This window comes from Tupaia chinensis, unplaced genomic scaffold (assembly GCF_000334495.1).
Source record: "Tupaia chinensis unplaced genomic scaffold, TupChi_1.0 Scaffold000185_1, whole genome shotgun sequence".
Lineage (NCBI taxonomy): Eukaryota > Metazoa > Chordata > Mammalia > Scandentia > Tupaiidae > Tupaia > Tupaia belangeri.
This window is the reverse complement of record NW_006159660.1, coordinates 1,967,849-1,987,330: the sequence shown is the minus strand read 5'-3', so window position 1 is coordinate 1,987,330 and position 19,482 is coordinate 1,967,849. Positions and strand designations below refer to the sequence as shown.

At 38.2% G+C, this 19,482-nt stretch overlaps 1 pseudogene; it reads left to right on the top strand.

Moving 5' to 3' along the window:
• The window catches only part of LOC102501498 (corepressor interacting with RBPJ 1 pseudogene), a 45,243-nt pseudogene extending 26,240 nt beyond the window's left edge, over positions 1-19,003 (top strand).
• Positions 19,004-19,482: the final 479 nt, after the last annotated feature.

Below are 19,482 nucleotides of genomic sequence, written 5' to 3'. Positions count from 1 at the left end.
TGAAAGGTGATTTCTTACTTTCCCTCTCACTGTTTCTGTCTGTGTCTTTGGTGAGCACACATACCCTATGGAAAAAAACCTTAAAGAAAAAAAAAAAAGATGGTGTAGTTTCAGAAGCTGTTTCTACTTGTAGACTTAATGAAAATTCTCGACATTGGGTTATTTCCTTCTGATATCAGACCATTGCTTAGGACTCTTCTCATCTGTGATAGTCCATCTTTTTTTCTTTTTTTAAAAATAATTAATTTTATTTATTATTATTACTATTTAATTTGCTATAGTACATATACACTCACGAGATGGGAGGGGAGCAAGCCACCAGGTGTGGGATTCATGTTTAGCTGGCCATGTGGGAGTCCAGTACCTAACCAACACACCACCTGCTGGTCTCTCCATCTTTCAATATTAGCAAGCAAAGTGAGAGCTCAGAAAGTCCAAATATTTTATGCTTTTCACTTTCTTTTCCCTACTCTTTAATGTTCCTAGAGTAAGCATAGGCTGGCAGAGTGAGAAAAGTTAAACCAACTTGAAAGAAGTCTCTACAGTTTTTCTTAACTTTGAGACAAAGTTGACAATCTGTGGAGAGCTAAGACATCAGCTTGGGGTTTTGAAATTCAAGCCCGCCACACAGACCAATCCCATTCTGTGAGAATCAATACCTCTAGGCATCATGGCTAGACAGTGGGTTCCTGGGCATGCTACTCACGCCCAGCACTCATTGGCCCCGCTGTATGTTTTCAGTGAATCACATCAGGATTCTAGCTGCAGAAACCCAGGGTTGATGTTCATTTTGGGAAGCCAATTTCTCTTTCCAGTTTAAAAATTTATTAGCAAAAGAATATCATCAAAGGCACTACTGCTATGATATCAACTAGCTCAAGGAATCTGCAAGAAGGGAATTTTTCTTTAATGTTTGCTCAAAATTCCTTTTATGAACTTGCTTGAAAAGGTAGGTTATATGCAGAAGTTTTCTTAAGAAAAAACGTACTTTCCTTTTCTTGTGCTGTGAGTTTTTAAAATAGACCCTTTGTGAAACATTCATTTTACCTTGAAGCAAAGGAGGGCATAATTTCTTCTTCCTGTTTCTAGATTAGCTAACATTTAAGGTTGGATTTTATCAGAGTGATCTGTATAGAAGTCCTTCCTGCTCCCTGTGCCAAACTCATCATGCTTAACCTCCCCTGATACTGATGAGAATCACAGCTGGACAGTCCCAAAGGAATGCCATATCATTGCTGAACTTTGTTCCTTCTGCATTTGAAATGACAATTAAATGAAACCTGCAGATGTTTAAACTCTGGTTGAGGAGATTTCCCATGGCCTTTTTTTTAGGGCAGTTAAAATGAGAGATCCAAATCTGTTTCAGGGGAAAGAGACCCAACCATATGAACCTCAACTTTTTCTGATAAAGTGAGGGAAATGATCAGAATGTACACTATGCAACTTTAGTTGAGTGAACATTCATTCTGAGCAGTTTACTTCATCCATCCACTCCTTCATCAAATGAATACATGCTTCAAGTACATAACATGTCCCAGATATAGAAGTAGATGTCCAGGATAATGTAGTTAATATGTTACTGAGGGAGATATGCCAAATGGGCAAAAATAAGACACTTTAAAATTGGCATTTAGGGGACCAGTAGGTGGTATAGTGGTTAAGGCATTGGACTCCCCACACGGCCAACTGCAGTTTCAGTCTTGAACTTGAAGGTTTGAAAATCACACCAGGTTTGTGTGCATATGTTCCCAAAATCCCAAAAGGAGACCAGAGAGAAGGGATTGCAGTGTGGCCATCCCCCCTGCAGGTGCTTTCTCACTTTCCCTCTCTGTGTCTCTCTCTGGCAAGTGCACATGCCCCATGGCAAGAACCGTAATAAAAAATTGGCATTTAGTAGAAAGTATATAGAAGGGAATGAAGAAGGTACTGGAATGAATAGCCAAGATGGATACACTTTAGTCAAGATGACTGGGGAGAACTTCTAGGGATAAGGGGTATTTGGGAAGAGGTCTTAAGTGTGAGAATGTAGTCATTACTGGAATAGCTTTTTCTTCATAGCGGTAAAGCAATTCAGAACCTCTGGGATTCTACTTGAGAGGGTCAGTATTCCCTTCTGTTTGATGGGATGTCCTGCCACTCAGTTTGCCTGGTTAACTTTTGAGGATCAGATGTTCCCTGCCATTCTAAGAGCTTAGAAGGCAACTGTGGGCAAAGAGTTAATAAAGCTGTTTCCTTTTCTGTGTAAGAATTTAACCTTTTGCTTAATTCTTGAGCTCTGTTCCCCTGGTAACCCAATAAGTATAATATGTCAACTGTTGCTAGGCAACATTGCTAATGATAAAATGACTCCACATTGGAAGATTACATTTAGACAGGGAGAAGCTATAGCTATGGGCTTCCTTGAGTGGGGCAAATCCTCTTATAACTAGGCGTGTCCCTTGCATGGACCCTGGAAACTCTGCCTATGTTGTTGTTAAGAGAGATATTGGCTCTTGTGGCACCAGGGACGTTCATACACTTGCTTGATGTTGATTTAGTCTTCCTGTACTAGGGCTATCACCTCTAGAGAGATGCACTGATAACCATGATAACTATTATGTGGGCTGCTGCAAGTATTTCCACAGAATGGATGTGGCTGCTCTCCTGGGAACCGCACATTCTGAACCCCAACCTTAAGTAGATTAAAGCTATGTGTGGTGTATTAAAGCCCAAGGCAAGTTCTTGAGCCTCAATGTTGCTTGAATCTAAGACAACCACTAGAAAGCTCTTTAGAATAATATTTAATGAAAATGGGAGCATTAGGGCATTGAGACAGTTTTGGTGCAAAAGTCAGATGCAGTTTGATGGCCTGAGTTGGGAGACAAATCAACAAAATTAATCACTGCCTGAAATTGACTTCCTCTCCCTTCTGTCTACTTAGCCTTCTCTTCTTATCGATCCCATCGGCTATTTGGTGGAACCAATGTAGTGATATTAAAACACTGATCAGAACCTGTTCTGGTCTGTGGTTCCAAGTCTCCTGGATTGACTTTATTCTAGCAAATAAGGGTACGACTAATTGCAGAAATAGCATATACAGCACAACGTTCAATGTCATTTCAATAAGAAGGAAAATATCCATACAAATGTAGAAAAGAGATCATTCTTATCTCTATGAAGCTTACTACATATAAGGAGAAATGTTCCACATTGGGCAGAAATGGAGAAAGATTTGCCTTAAAATCTTTAGCCACGTGTGATTTTTTTCTCTCTTTTTGTTGGTATTTAGGGGAGAACTGACTACAGACTGACACTGGCTCATGGCTTAGTGTTTGGGAACTCCAGGACCAGATGTCTCTAAGTTGTTCTCCTCTACCGAAATTTTCTGATTCAAATCCTGCCCACTCTATAAAGTCCATTTCTCTCATGGGCTTTCCACAATAGCACCAGAATGATCCCTCTTGGGGTTGTTTTATGAATGTAATCAGTACCGCACCAATTTAGGCAGGCCTTATAACACAGTTGTTAAGGGAGTTGGATCTCACATAGTCAACTGTGGTTCAAAGCCTGACTCTGGCAGCTTGAAAAACACAACAGGCACATGTGCATGTGTCCAAAATCCTGACAGCAAGGAGGAATGGAGGAAAAAGGATTGTTGCATGACTGCATCCCACTGTGGGGGATGCTTTCCCCCTCCCCCTTTCTCTTTCTCCCCTCCCCTACCCCACCCCTAGAAAGTGAATGCACCCTCTAGTAATAAAATAAAAAGTACTACCTAAACTTGACATTTCTTAAATTCTAGCTTACATCATTAACTAAATATCTCTTCTGTGATCAACTTCTTAATCCAATAAGATAACATAATCTTTAAGGGAAGTTGTTTTCCTTGCAAAACACTCACTTAGCAAGGCCCTAGGCAGAGGATGGAAAGTTTTTTCTGTAAAAAGCTATGTACGTAGTATTTTCAGTTTTATGGAGTCACGCAGTACCTGTTGCAACAACACTGCTGATGCCTTGCAAAGTAGCCACTGACAATAGGTAAGCAGAGTGTCATGACTATATTCCAATAAAACTATGTATAAAAGCAGAGGTAGGTTGGATTTGGCCCTTGGGCCAATCCCTGTTCTAGAGAAAAGGACAAGCACTCATTGCCTGAATGCGAATGGGCTAATGATTCTAGCAAAACTCTCAACACCTCACTGTTGCTGCTTAGTGCACCATTGATTTATGAGTTGTTCATTTTGGGATGGGAAAGTCATTTTGGGGAGCAGAGGTCCAGATGTTGGAAACATGAAGGGAGAGAATACCTACTGAGAAAACCAGATTGACAAAATTAATGTGTGGTTTAAGATGTCGTGGGCATCTTCCCTTCATATTAATGTTTATATTAGTGTACAAGATACTTTTCAGAAATACCAAATTATGGAAATCAACATGAGTTTTTATGGAGTTTATAGAAGAGGACAAACAATAGGAGATGGGGTGGAAAGGAAATGAGAAAATGATAAAGATGAAGAAAAGGAAGAGGAAATGGATGAGAAGAGCAGAAGAAAGGTCTAATTTCTCAGGAAAATAATTCGTAAACTGTTATTTTCTTACTTTTCAGTAAAACACAAAGCTCCATTGAAGAACAAAGTGACAAGATCTTAAAATTTATTTCTCTGAAATTAGCCTGATTCCTTACCAGAATAAGGATTCATATTAATACCAAAATTTCTTTTTGAGCTTGGTCTTACCAAATTTGTTCTGTTTTGTAAAGTACTTTAGACAGCACTTCCCCAGGGACACTGTAAATTCTGATGATTGATTGATTGATGGATTGATCTGGGGACTGTCCTACTGTTTTTTAAAACATTTTAAATTGTCAGTAGCAGCTCTGACCTACTGTGCAGAAATTAGGAAGCAGTTACCAGCTTCTACTCTTAAATGACAGCCCAATGCAAACTTATTGTTTTAAGGTACGTTTTCCCCATGGGTAGTGGATGAGAATTGATGGCCAGACAACTAGTAAAAGTCAACTCTGTTTACCTGTGTGGGAGTTACAAGTGAGCACACCTTTGCAGTTCCTACTTCACAGTTCATGTATAAAGAAATGGCATGCAATCAGCCTGTCACCAAATACATTAGAAATAATATATTCTACAGTAAGGCATTTATTAATAGAACAGCAAAAGGTAGTGTTTTGTTCCTATGGTTTGACACAATACCAGCACAAGCTGCTATTCTCCAACCATTACGTCCTCATGTTAAAGGCAGTAAGGCTGCGAACTGCAGAAAACTTGATCCTTTTAAGGCAACTGCTTAGACTGTCTTAGTAATTCCCAGAAAACAGTCTCTAGTTAGAAATAAATTATCTTTCCCAATTAATAATTATATGATAAATACATGAGCAGACAAACAGTCATCATTGCACACTGTAAAATAACGATAAAATGAAATCAGAAAATGGATTTTATGGACATTTATATTTTGGGGCTGTTCAGCACTCATGCCTCATTTTAAAAAATTACAATCTCCTGGGACCAGCAATTGGCGTAATGGCTATGTTGCTGGACTCCCATGTAGTCGACCGCGGTTCAAGTTCCAGACCTGGTGGCTTAAACTCAACAGCGGGAGCATGTGCATGTGTGTCCAGGATCCCAAGAAGAGAATGGAGGAGAAGGGATTGTAGTATGGCCATGCCCCCTGGGGGATGATTTCCTGCTTTCTGTCTCTCTGTCTCTCTCTGTCTTTCTGGTGAGTGCATGTGCCCTATAGCAAAAATCTTTCAAAAAAAAATTACAATCCCATCCTCCTATATGCCTCCATAACCTTCTTGAGGGGCTCTTATCAAAGAGACCCTGCTCTCCTTTTATCAAAGCCAACCTAAGCTAGGCTAAAAGGAATTTCTCTTCTGATAGTTAAATTGATTAGAAAGTTGTATAAAAATGGAAAATCCTTAGCTCTCTCTTTGCTTATGCCTTGAAATACTATCAGTTCCTTCACATCCTTGTGGGCTACACTGCCTCCTGTCCCCACCCAAGGTCTTTTGCCTTCCTTGGATCTTATAAATTGCCCCTACACTTTAAATACATTTCTTTGCAGATGGGCAGATTAGCAAGATAAAATTCATACAGATAATGTGTGTGTGTGTATGTGTATGTGTGTGTGTGTGTGTATGTATATTTAAAATTTTGCTTGAGGACATGTGTGCTTGCTAGAGAGAGACAAAGAGAGGGAGGGAGACGAGAAAGCACTCTCCATGTAAAATGGTCATGATGCAGTCTGTTCTTTATTTTTCTCTCCTTTCAGCATGTTGGGCACTCATGCACAGGCACTTGCCATGTTTCTCAAACCTCCGGGTCTAGGACTCAAACTTCAGTTGGCCACGTGGGATCCAGTTGCCTGAACCACTGGTCATGGATCCAGCTTGATGTTTATTTTAATATGTACATGTGTTTACAGAAATCATACAAAATACGGCTCAAGGATAGGTCAAACAGCTGAAGGTTTGTCCTTCTTGTCCCCTCAAGGACAAAGGAGATCTGGCTAAGAAAGTGTGAGGACAGGAAATGCAAAGAAACTTGTCTTTCTTGGCCAGATGTAACACCTCTAACTCCTTCTACTTGATCCAAGGAAAATAAGAGGGGGTGGGTAACATCAGGAAAGGCTGCTGACATCTGTTGCTTATTTTACCCATGTAAATAAATGTAAAATTCTTTCACAAAAGATTAGCAAGGTAATGTAAGTTAACCCTCTGCATAGTTATCTCAGGAATATGGCAACAAAGTATATTTTAGGGGGGCATGTTTTGGCTCCTCACTTAGCCACAGTTTTTGTTGTTTATAACTAAAAACCCTAATTGACTCAAAGAGAATGTAAGAATTTTAAGGAAAGCAACAAGTAGAATTTTTGCTTCATTTTTTTTTTCCAACAAGAAATACCTACAACACTGCACTGACCTTTTATTTAATGTGTAAAATATTATAAGGAAAATATTATAGGCTTCTAAAAATATTTGAAACTTAACAATGTTTAAAAAAAATCAGTAATTTTTGGGTCAGCCAGTGGTCTAGTGGTTAAGAGAGCCACATCCCACTTGGCCCACCATGGGGTTTGAGTTCTGGACCCAGCAATTTGAAAAACACAAGGGCATGTGTGCCCCAAATCCTGACAAATGGAGAAGAGGAGATGGAAGGATTATGACCCCATTAGAGGTTGTTTTCTCCTCTCCCTCTTTTTCCATCTCTCTGTCTCATTCCAGAGAGCACACATGCCCTCTGACAAATTAAGAATAATCAGTAATTGCTTTTTCTTTTTAAATAATAAAATGGGGATCAGCAGATGTCAAAATATTTATGTCACTGGTCTTCCACATAGTTGACTGTGGTTCAAGTCCTGGACCTGGAGGCTTAAAATTCACAATGGGTGCAAGTGCCTACATGCTAAAATCCCAAGAGGAAAATGTAAGAGAAGGGATTGAGGCAGGGCCATCCCTCTTTGGGGATGATTTGTTGCTTTCTCCCTGTCTCTCCACACACCTTATGGCAAAAATCTCTCTAAAAAAATTTAAAAACGAATCCCAAAGTTTATACTTTTCCTTTATGTTGCATATGGTCATGTGTTTGGTGAATGGTAATATGCTTGAAAATAGTGAGTAACTGTTATAAAACCCATGAAAATCAGGATCAGTGTGGTTCTATGTTTTATTGTATAGAAGAGTTAGAAAACTGGGGACCAGCAGATGGCTTAATGGTTATGTCATTGGACTCCCACACAGTTGACCACAGTTTGGGTCCTGGACCTGGTGGTTTAAAACTCATGTGGGGCACATGTGTATGTGTGTGTGTATGTGTGTGTGTGTCCAAAAACATGAGAGGAACATGGAGAAGAAAGGATTGTAACTTGGCCATCCCTCCTGGAGGGTGATTTCTCGCTTTCTGTCTGTCTCCATCTCTCCAGGGAGTACACGCACCCTATAGCAAAAATATTTCAAAAAAAAAAAAAAAAAAAGAAAGTTGGATGACTTGCCCTGATAAAAATATTATTCAGTGTAATTTCATAATTCCATTTCTAGGTATATTTTCTAAAATACTTTCCGTACTTCAGGGATCAAGTCAGTCGTGATTGATTTATTACTAATTCTGTGTCAATTGCTTTGCTTAACTGTAATCTTTTGCCCTCAAGTCTCCATCTTATTTCTGACCTCCTCTGAACTATTATTTTAACTACCTGGAGTATGTACCTTTTGTTTATTTTATTTTTGGTTCAGTATGATTCAATGTGGACAAATCAATTTTCTAAAAATCTCTCTCTAGTTCAATAGTTTCTACATTGAATATGGTAATGTGACTCTTAATGAAAGCATTTCTCTCTCTTTCATTCCGGTGAATCCTTATCTCTGCTTAAAAATGATTAAATAACTGAATCATGATGCCTTCTCTTTAGGTGAAAATGAGTTCTGCATTCGTAATTTAAATATATGGGCCTGGAAATGTACTTCTCTGCTTTCTGTGCACTGAATTCTATGAAGAGTAATTATATTCTTTTCACTGTTCAACAGCAATGAGCTTGTAATCAATAATACTCTAATCAATGCCTTATGCTTATATGCACCCAGACTATCACTCCCTTTAATTTGCAGTACACTGACTTCTCAGAGGAGCATAAAAGAAGGAGAGTCTGTTTTCTTTCTTTACTATAATAGTGTATTTACCTTTAACCCTAAGATTTGACCATAACAAAGGCTGAATTGCCCATTGTTCTTCAATGGAGCTTTGTGTTCATGGGTAAGATGCCTAATTGAAAGTATATTTGGCCACCTGAACTCACAAAGATTAAGCAATTTAGAAGGAAAAGCAGCCACAGTGGTACTTTAAAGGAGCAATTATCCTTGTAGCAGTTTTTGATTTTCTAAACCAGAAACCCAATTACAATACAATCTTCATCTAACACACTTTCAAAGAGAGCCAAGGAAGAAAGGAAGGATTCTAGTATAGTGGAATAAGCACTTAGCAAATCTACGAGAGCTGAATTCTAGTCCTGATACTAAGTAATCTGTGATCTTTGGAAAAATTCCTAAATGACTGTGGGCCTAAAATGTATCAGTAAAATAAGTACAATAAAATGTGTTATATAGATCCTAAAGCATTACTAGAGGCACTCACATACAATAAAATATACAGTAATAAGATCTTAGAAAGGAATAAAATATTGGGAAAATATAATGCTTTCTTACTAAGAACTATGCTGCCATGGCACTAGAAACTAGCTTTTTAAATTTCTTTTCTTTTTCCCCCTTTAATTTTTGCTATATAGCATGCATGCTCACTATCCAGAAACAGAGAGGAAAAATGAGAAAGTATCCCCCCCACTGCCCTCAGGGCCATAGCCACAGCATAATCCCTTCTCTTTCATTCTCTTTGCTTCTCTTTTTTTTTTTTTTTCTTTTTTTTTTCTTTTTTTTTTTATTATGTAGCATTGTAGTGTGATTGGAAATCAGGAATTGTGAGACGTTCCTCTTTGTTTTTTTTCTTTTTTTATGAAATAGTTTCAGCTGTTCAGGACCTTTAATTATTTGAATTCTATGTGAATCCTTAGGGTGTATGTTTCTAATCGGTTGTCGGGAACTCACGATGCATTTTTGTGTAGGAAAACAGAAAAATGTGTCGTGATGTTCCTGTCCTAATATTTGTACCAAATTACATTTTTGGAATGTCAATAGCAATTTCAGTGACTCTGTAGATTACTTTGGAATGTACTGACACTTTAACCAGACTTTTTGTTTGGTTTTGTTTTGTTTTGCTTAATATGCATGCACCCATTACAAAGACAGAGAGAGGAAAAGTGAGAAATCACCTACCAGAGGGCATGGCCTTGCTGCAATCCCTTCTCTAGTCTTATGTCAGGATTTGGGGTATGCATGCCATATGGCCATCATGGTTTTCATGCAAGCAGGCCTAAGATTTGAACCACAGACTCAGCCGTGTGTGATCCATTGTCTTAACCTCCACACTAGCTGCTGGGTCACCGATTTTTATTCTTGCAATCCGTGAGCATTTGTTTGACACTGAAAGTAGTCTGATTACCCTGGACCACGCCTTACCCCCCCTCTGGACAATGCCTCCCCCACCCCGACCCTCCCGCAGAGTGCCTTGCCCTCCTAGTGGGGGGCGGGGGCTGGGGACCCGTACAGCATTGGGCCGATTTCCCGCTCTGCGCGAACACAGGAACACCTAATGTGAAGGAAAGGCTGTTAGATCTAAAAGGGAAGCTAGACTGCAACAGCCTAATCGTTGGAGACCTCAGCACTCCACTATCCCCTCTGCACAGATCATCTGGACAAGAAATAGGCACTAAAGAGATAAAGGATCTAAAGGATACCATAAATCACAAAGACTTGCGGCCTGCTGCGCTGGGGGGGGTGCTCTTTGCTTCTCTTCACACACACACATGCTCACTGTGTTTTCCAAGCCACTGGGTCTGGGACTCACACTGTGATGTGGCCATGTGAGATCCAGACATCTTAACCACCACACTACCAGCTGGACTGGAACCAGTCTTATACATTACTGGACTCACACCAAAGACCCACCTCCTGTCCCCTTCACCTTATAATGGACATTATTGTATACGCCATTGGGCATGAATCAAGCCTACATAAAACAATCAGCACACACCCTTCTCTCTTGCCAATGTGACAGTTCATGGATGAATAACCAAGCATAAGATATTTCTGAGTCACAGTAATTGGTTCAGAGGTGGACACATAATTTAAATGGTCCAATAAGAGCAAAGCTCAGGACTTCTTGTAAAAAGAAGAAGAGAAGAGAGTATCACTCCTGTTCTGGAAAATGTGATGTGCAGATGTAAAGTGGGATCTACTACAGCCATTTTCTACCACAGGGAAACCAGTCAGGAAAGGGCAAAAGTTAAATTGCTGCAGGGAAGCAATCACAAGCCCTGATTCAGCTGTACCTAAACCCTGCCCTGCCTGTGGACTGCTCAATCATCTGAGACAAAAACGTTCTATAATTCTTCAAGCTAGTTTGAACTGAACTTTTGGATATTTTAACTGAAAGCATCTTGACTTATACACAGCCTCAAGAACATAATGTGGAGTAAGACATAGAGAGAAGGGTAAGGAATCATAAGAGAAACGTCAATTAATGAAAAGAAATAATAGAACAACTTTAGAAGAAAGAGGTATTCCCTCCTTGTCTCCTTCCCTTATTTTTCCCCCAAGATTGTTGGTTGAATTTCTTAGGATGAAGAGTGCAGACAAAGATAAAGAGACAATAGCATCTTAAATTAAGTTTAGTAATTTTTCAAATATCAGTGATTTAACACCAAGTTAGTTTATATTTCAATTTTCTATGGGAGTTAGGGGTATGGGGCAATTAGCTCCTGGTAATCATGGAAGGACCTAAGTTAATGGAACCTTTACATTTTGTACATGTAACTTCCCAAATGGAATAGGTTGTTAATATCTAGATATCAGACATGGGAAGAAAAGGGCGGGCGGGGGAGGGGGGGAGAGAATGTCATAAATCTCTTTTAATAAAATGAATTAAATCACATGACCAAACCTAATGTTACCAAACTCAAATCAGGTTTGCTCACTCAAGCGCTATAAAACCAAAACATAGGCACATGGGTATGATGAAGGAAAGTACAGCTTTATTGCAAGCGCAAAGCAAGGATAGCAGGCAGCTCATGCTGAAAACACCCAGTCTCCCTGAGGTGTTCCCACATGAATTTTTAAGGACAAAATCGGGGGCAGAGGTCCTAGGCATGTAATCAATTCAGTGATTCATTCAAGAGGACCGTGATCATCTCTTGGGCATTCTTGATTGGTGAGGCCTTACATAATCAAATTTCTCTTCAGGTGTCTGGAGCCATTCAGCCTAGAGTCTTTGAACTCACAACCAGCAGTTTCCAGCCTTTAAAACATCTTACATATTGAAATGAAAACTTTATCTTTCCTTTAAGTGAGAGTTTTAGAGGTCAAATGGCCCTCATTCATGATCCCAGTTGGTCATTATCAAAACCAAAAGTCTGAAGACTTCTTACTCTGGGCCTTTATAATGTAAATGGACCTTATATTTCAAGAACCTTAGAAAATACATTAGAGGGTCCTTGCTAGGTTTCACTAACTGCAAGAAAAGCTGGGAACTAGAGATGAGCTCTGTGCTCAGGAGAGGGTAAACTGCTGTGGTGAACAATTGCCAGATCTCCGTCTCAGACTCATAAAGCCTATGGCTTTTGGCTTGTAGGTTTTGGTCAGAGAGAGTTTATGCTACAATTTAAATGTATACCAGAGCCTGTGGCAGGTAATATAAGGTGACTTCAAAAAATTTTTGGATAAAGGGAATTAAAGGACTTTATTTTGATATAAAATATTTTTGAAATTCATGCGTAGTTTTTTCATAATACACATTTTCAACATGAACCTCTTGAAGATTCTTCATACAGAGTGGAAGGAAAATGTCGTAAAGAATGGCAGAAGTTTAGTCAAACCAGACAGCCTATCTTGACTGAAAGAGCTGCTGATCACTTATCCAACTGTTGTCACATAGGAATCTAAATTCAGTACTTCTAGATTTTGTCATTTCTCAAGATCAATTAGAAATCTTAATTTTGAGAAAATGTATTATTTATTTACAATTAATTGCTGTACATCTTTATTTACATTTTGATTTTTCAAAGCATGCATGTACTGTGTGACAATCAAATCAAAGATACATTATTTTCAACAAAGAACCTTACATTCCTCTGCTGAATGATATTTCCTGAGCCCTACCTGCCAATCATCTACTCTCTGCTCCCCTCCCATACAATCTCTGGTATCTATATGTGGACAGAAGTCTGACTACTTTTCCTATTTTTCAAAATCTTTTCAAAAGGGACTAGGGAAGTCATGCCCACAAACATTAACAGACCATTTATTTCCTATTAACAGGATTCTTCCTACCTCCTGTCCCCAGCATAGTATCTTTGAGATGTATACTTCAACTGATTACAGTATATTCTTTTGCTTATCTCTTCCCAAGACACAACTTCCCTTTTCCTTGAGATGTAGATTAAGGCTTTCTTTTGCTTATCTCTTCCCAAGACACAACTTCCCTTTTCCTTGAGATGTAGATTAAGGCTTTCTTTTGCTTATCTCTTCCCAAGACACAACTTCCCTTTTCCTTGAGATGTAGATTAAGGCTTTCTTTTGCTTATCTCTTCCCAAGACACAGATCTTCCCTTCCAATCACCAACCTAAGAATTGTGGAATCCACCTATAACCTACAAGCCCCCCTCCACCCCCACTTCTACATGTCCCACCTTTTTTGGGCCAGACCAACGGAAAAATCTCTTCACTAAATGTTGTCTGTCAATCTCAAAAACAAATAAAAGAAACCCCTGTACATGATCACCCCGAGAAAAAACATGTATGTCTCTTCTCCGGGCCTAGGTCACTCACGTTTGGCTTGGAGCATTGAGTATTAATTATTCATTTTTACAGTTGGTTATTTTTCTGTCGATATATACTTGCCCTCCCTACTATTTTATCTTTGAATCATTCAATTTCTGCCATAGAATGTTTGTCTTTCATAGTCTGGCTTATTTTACTTAACATTAAATCTTCTATATTAATCCACTTTGAGTCAAATGACAGAACCTCACCATTCTTTATGGCCGAGTAGTATTACATAGTGCATATGTGCCATATTTTTTCAATCCATCATCAGTTTTAGGGCACTTAGGTTGATTCCATATCCTAGCAATTGTGAATAATGAAGCAATAAACATGGATGTGCAAGAATCTTTCCAGGGACCAGCTGATGGTGTAATGGTTACATCGCTGGACTCCCATATAGTCTCCACAGAGGTTTGAGTCTCAGACCACTCATGCAGGGCATGTGTGCATGTGTGCCAAAAATCCTGAGAAGAAAATGGAGGAGAAGGGATTGAGGCATCACGATCCCCTGGGGGAGGGGATTTCTTACTTTCTGTCTCTCTTTTTCTCCAGTGAGTGCATGTGTCCTATAGCAAAAATCTCTCTTAAGAAAAATAGAAAAAGAAAATCTTTCCAATTAAGTGATTTCCTGTTCTTTGAGTAAATACCAAGGAGTGGAATTATTGGGTCAAATGGCAGTTGTATTTGTAGAATTCTGTGGAATGACCATATTGTTTTCTATAGTGGCTATCCTAATTTAAATTCCCACCAACAGTGTAGGAGAGATACCTTTCACCACTGCCTGACCAGCATTTGTCATTTTTTTTTTTAATCATTGTCATTTTGATTGGGGTTAAGTGATGTCTCATTGTGTTTTTCATTTGCATTTCCATTATAATATGGACAGAGGTCTGACTACTTTTTCCTATTTTTCCAAAGTCCTTTTCAGAGGGCTTAGGGAGAGTCATGCCCACTACATTAACAGACATTTTTTCCATTAACAGGATTCTTCCTATATCCTGTCCCTGGCATAGTATCTTTGAGATGTATACTCAATTGATTACAGTATATTCTTTTGCTTATTTCTTCCCAAGACACAGAACTTCCCTTTCCTTGAGATGTAAATTAAGCATTTGTGTTAAGAATTTCTTCCCAAGGCACAAATCTTCCCTTCCAATTACCAACCTAAAAATTATGGAACACATCTATAACCTACAAGCTCCCCCTTCCACCTGTCCTGACTTTTGGGGCCAGACCAATGGAAATCTTTTCACTAATTTTGTCTGTCACTCTCAAAATCAAATAAAAGGAACCCCTGTACCTGATCACCCCAAGAAAGGCATGTTTGCCTCCTTTCTGGGCCTAGGTCACTCATATTCTGCTTAGAAATAAACTGCATTAATTATTAATTTTTAATTTTTAGAGTTGGTTATTTTCCATTGACAATAGTAAGAGACAAATATTTCTACATATGCTTTTCAGCCATTTATATGGCTTCCTTAAAGAGTTGTCTGTTCAGTTCACTTGCCCATTTTAAAATTGGATTATTGGGCTGGCAGGTGGTGTGGTGGTTAAGGGTGCTGGACTCCCCTGTGGCTGACCATGGTTCAAATCCCAGACCTGGTGGCTTGCTTTCTTGCTTTTTCATTCTCTCTCTCTCTCTTTGTCCTTCTCTAGCTGAATTAAAATAAATAAAATAAGACCATTCTTTATTAAAAGTTATATTATTCATTTTTTTGTGAGTGAGCTGCTTAAGTTCTTTATATATTCTAGTTATCAACCCCTTATCTGAAACACAGGTTGCAAATATTTTCTCTCATTCTGTGGGTGGTCTCTTCACTCTATCCATTGGTTTACTTTGCAGAAGCTCTTTTCCCATGCAGAAGCTCTTTAGTTTAATGTAATCCCATTTCTATTTTTGGAATTGTTGCCTGAATTTAGGAGTCTTTTTAAAAGAAATGTTTGTCTACTCCAGTGTCTTTAAGTGTTTTCTCTGTGTTTTTCACAAGTAGTTTTATAGCTTGAGGCTTTTCATTTTGATCTTTAATCCATTTTGAGTTGATTTGTGCTAATGGTGAGAGATAGGGGTCTAGTTTAATTTATCTGTAGATGGATATCCAGCATCATTTGATGAAAAAACTTTCTTTTCCCCACTGGATTTTCTGTGTCCTTTGTCAAAAACGAGTTGGCTGTATAATTTGGGGTTTATATCTGGATTCTCTATTTTGTTGCACGTTCTATGTATCTGTTTTTGTACCATTACTGTGCTGTTTTTATCACAGCTTTGTAATATATTTTGAGGTTGGGTGGTGAAGTGCCTATTTTATTCTTATTGCCCAGTATCGCCTTGGTGATACAGGGTCTTTTGCAGTTCCAGACAAATTTTATGTATTTTTTCCTATTCCTATGAAGAATGTTGCTGGTAATGTAATCAGAATCACATTCAATTTATAAATTAATTTGGCTAGAATTGACCTTTTGATTACACTGGTTCTTCAAATTCAAGAACACAGGATAGTATTCAGTTTTGGGGGGGAGAGGTAACACATTTAATTTTTGTTTTTAGTTTTTTATAGATTTCTTTTTTTTTGCAGAGGGCCTAAATTTCATGTGCAGCTTTTTGATTCTCAAATAATGAAACATCATTAAATTTTTAAATACCAAGATCCTAATTTAAATTCCCACCAACAGTGTAGGAGAGATACCTTTCACCACTGCCTGACCAGCATTTGTCATTTTTTTTTTTAATCATTGTCATTTTGATTGGGGTTAAGTGATGTCTCATTGTGTTTTTCATTTGCATTTCCATTATAATATGGACAGAGGTCTGACTACTTTTTCCTATTTTTCCAAAGTCCTTTTCAGAGGGCTTAGGGAGAGTCATGCCCACTACATTAACAGACATTTTTTCCATTAACAGGATTCTTCCTATATCCTGTCCCTGGCATAGTATCTTTGAGATGTATACTCAATTGATTACAGTATATTCTTTTGCTTATTTCTTCCCAAGACACAGAACTTCCCTTTCCTTGAGATGTAAATTAAGCATTTGTGTTAAGAATTTCTTCCCAAGGCACAAATCTTCCCTTCCAATTACCAACCTAAAAATTATGGAACACATCTATAACCTACAAGCTCCCCCTTCCACCTGTCCTGACTTTTGGGGCCAGACCAATGGAAATCTTTTCACTAATTTTGTCTGTCACTCTCAAAATCAAATAAAAGGAACCCCTGTACCTGATCACCCCAAGAAAGGCATGTTTGCCTCCTTTCTGGGCCTAGGTCACTCATATTCTGCTTAGAAATAAACTGCATTAATTATTAATTTTTAATTTTTAGAGTTGGTTATTTTCCATTGACAATAGTAAGAGACAAATATTTCTACATATGCTTTTCAGCCATTTATATGGCTTCCTTAAAGAGTTGTCTGTTCAGTTCACTTGCCCATTTTAAAATTGGATTATTGGGCTGGCAGGTGGTGTGGTGGTTAAGGGTGCTGGACTCCCCTGTGGCTGACCATGGTTCAAATCCCAGACCTGGTGGCTTGCTTTCTTGCTTTTTCATTCTCTCTCTCTCTCTTTGTCCTTCTCTAGCTGAATTAAAATAAATAAAATAAGACCATTCTTTATTAAAAGTTATATTATTCATTTTTTTGTGAGTGAGCTGCTTAAGTTCTTTATATATTCTAGTTATCAACCCCTTATCTGAAACACAGTTTGCAAATATTTTCTCTCATTCTGTGGGTGGTCTCTTCACTCTATCCATTGGTTTACTTTGCAGAAGCTCTTTTCCCATGCAGAAGCTCTTTAGTTTAATGTAATCCCATTTCTATTTTTGGAATTGTTGCCTGAATTTAGGAGTCTTTTTAAAAGAAATGTTTGTCTACTCCAGTGTCTTTAAGTGTTTTCTCTGTGTTTTTCACAAGTAGTTTTATAGCTTGAGGCTTTTCATTTTGATCTTTAATCCATTTTGAGTTGATTTGTGCTAATGGTGAGAGATAGGGGTCTAGTTTAATTTATCTGTAGGTGGATATCCAGCATCATTTGATGAAAAAACTTTCTTTTCCCCACTGGATTTTCTGTGTCCTTTGTCAAAAACGAGTTGGCTGTATAATTTGGGGTTTATATCTGGATTCTCTATTTTGTTGCACGTTCTATGTATCTGTTTTTGTACCATTACTGTGCTGTTTTTATCACAGCTTTGTAATATATTTCGAGGTTAGGTGGTGAAGTGCCTATTTTATTCTTATTGCCCAGTATCGCCTTGGTGATACAGGGTCTTTTGCAGTTCCAGACAAATTTTATGTATTTTTTCCTATTCCTATGAAGAATGTTGCTGGTAATGTAATCAGAATCACATTCAATTTATAAATTAATTTGGCTAGAATTGACCTTTTGATTACACTGGTTCTTCAAATTCAAGAACACAGGATAGTATTCAGTTTTGGGGGGGAGAGGTAACACATTTAATTTTTGTTTTTAGTTTTTTATAGATTTCTTTTTTTTTGCAGAGGGCCTAAATTTCATGTGCAGCTTTTTGATTCTCAAATAATGAAACATCATTAAATTTTTAAATACCAAGAAAGTCAAAAGAGACCCACTCCATTTGCTGACCACCATCTTATGTCCTACACAGTACATCTCTTAATCTGTTAGTAATTTTTTTAGTATGTGGCCCTAGTACAAAATGCATGTATATTTATTGACCTTAATTTCATGTATGAGGCCCCACTGGGAGCTAAAAAAGAAAACAAAGTGAGAAGAAACAGAAAAAGAGATTGAATGCAAATTTCAACGGCAGAAAGGAGCCCCATGAGAAAAATAGGCCAAAGATGACATGACCATCAGGGATCAGTCCTTTGCTATTCAGGTTTGAAATGTAAGGTGCAATAAATGTTACAAAGGGGGTCATGTCAACACATGAGAATACCCTTTGTTTGGTCTTTCTGGAATCAATGCAAGCTCAATTCCCTCTGATGGCTCATGGCCTTTGATATACCCCTCAGAGCTGAGAGTGGAGATAAGAAACAGTGGGTTTGCACTGAAACGAAATGTATTGGGGAGAAACATGACCACAGATGATCCACCACAGGAGTATGTTGCAAGTTAGGCTGGAAAAGATCCAGAAGTTGAGTTTTTGAAGTTACTAACAACCAAACAAAAACAGAAATTTCTCAGAAAACTGGATCGACCCGAGAAGAAAAAAGAACAAGAGTTAGAAAAAAGAAAAAGTGTCAGAAGAGCAGAAGTAAGCACACAAATAAAAAACAACATAAAAACAAATTTTCCTTCTCCTTCTTCCTCTAGTGAGACTTCAGAGAGCAGCAGTGAGAATGACAACAAAGAAAAAAAAAGAAGTAAAGAAACACAAGTGTTCAGGAAATCACAACAGTGATTCCAAAGAGGACATATCTCAGAAAAGAAAATAAGAGTGTTCTGGGGAGAATAGCAAATGGAGCACTCTGATCTTGACAAAAAGTCCAGAAACTGTCATCATAGCCCAGAGAAGAGAGGATCTGATAGAAAAGAGGGGAGCCATTCCAGTGATGAAAGAGGTAGGAGAAGCCAAAGCAGAATCATGATAATAATAAAAACATAATAAAACAATAAAAAAAATAATAAAAAAATTAAAAAGCTCTATTTTAATTTTCCATTTTTGTAAGCTAACATTCCAAGTATGAAACTTTATGATTACCATAAGCATGAACTTGGCAAATGCTTTTAAGTAATTTATTTTCGGACTGTAGAAATATTTTCTGTTGGTAACTTTTTCTTGTACCTTATACAAGACAAAACACCCATATAACTTTGTGACTTTTTTTTTTTTTTGGAGAGAGTTTTTGCTATAGGTCATGTGTGCTCACCAGAAAGACAGAGACAGAGAGACAGAAAGTGAGAAATCACCCCCCAGGGGGTATGTCCACACCAATCCCTTCTCCTCCATTCTCCTCTCAGGATCTTGGGCATGCATGCACACATGCGAATCATGAGTTTAGGTCACCAGGTCCAGGATTTGAACCGCAGTCAACTACATGGGAGTCCTGCGACATAGCCATTACACTAACTGCTGGTCTCACT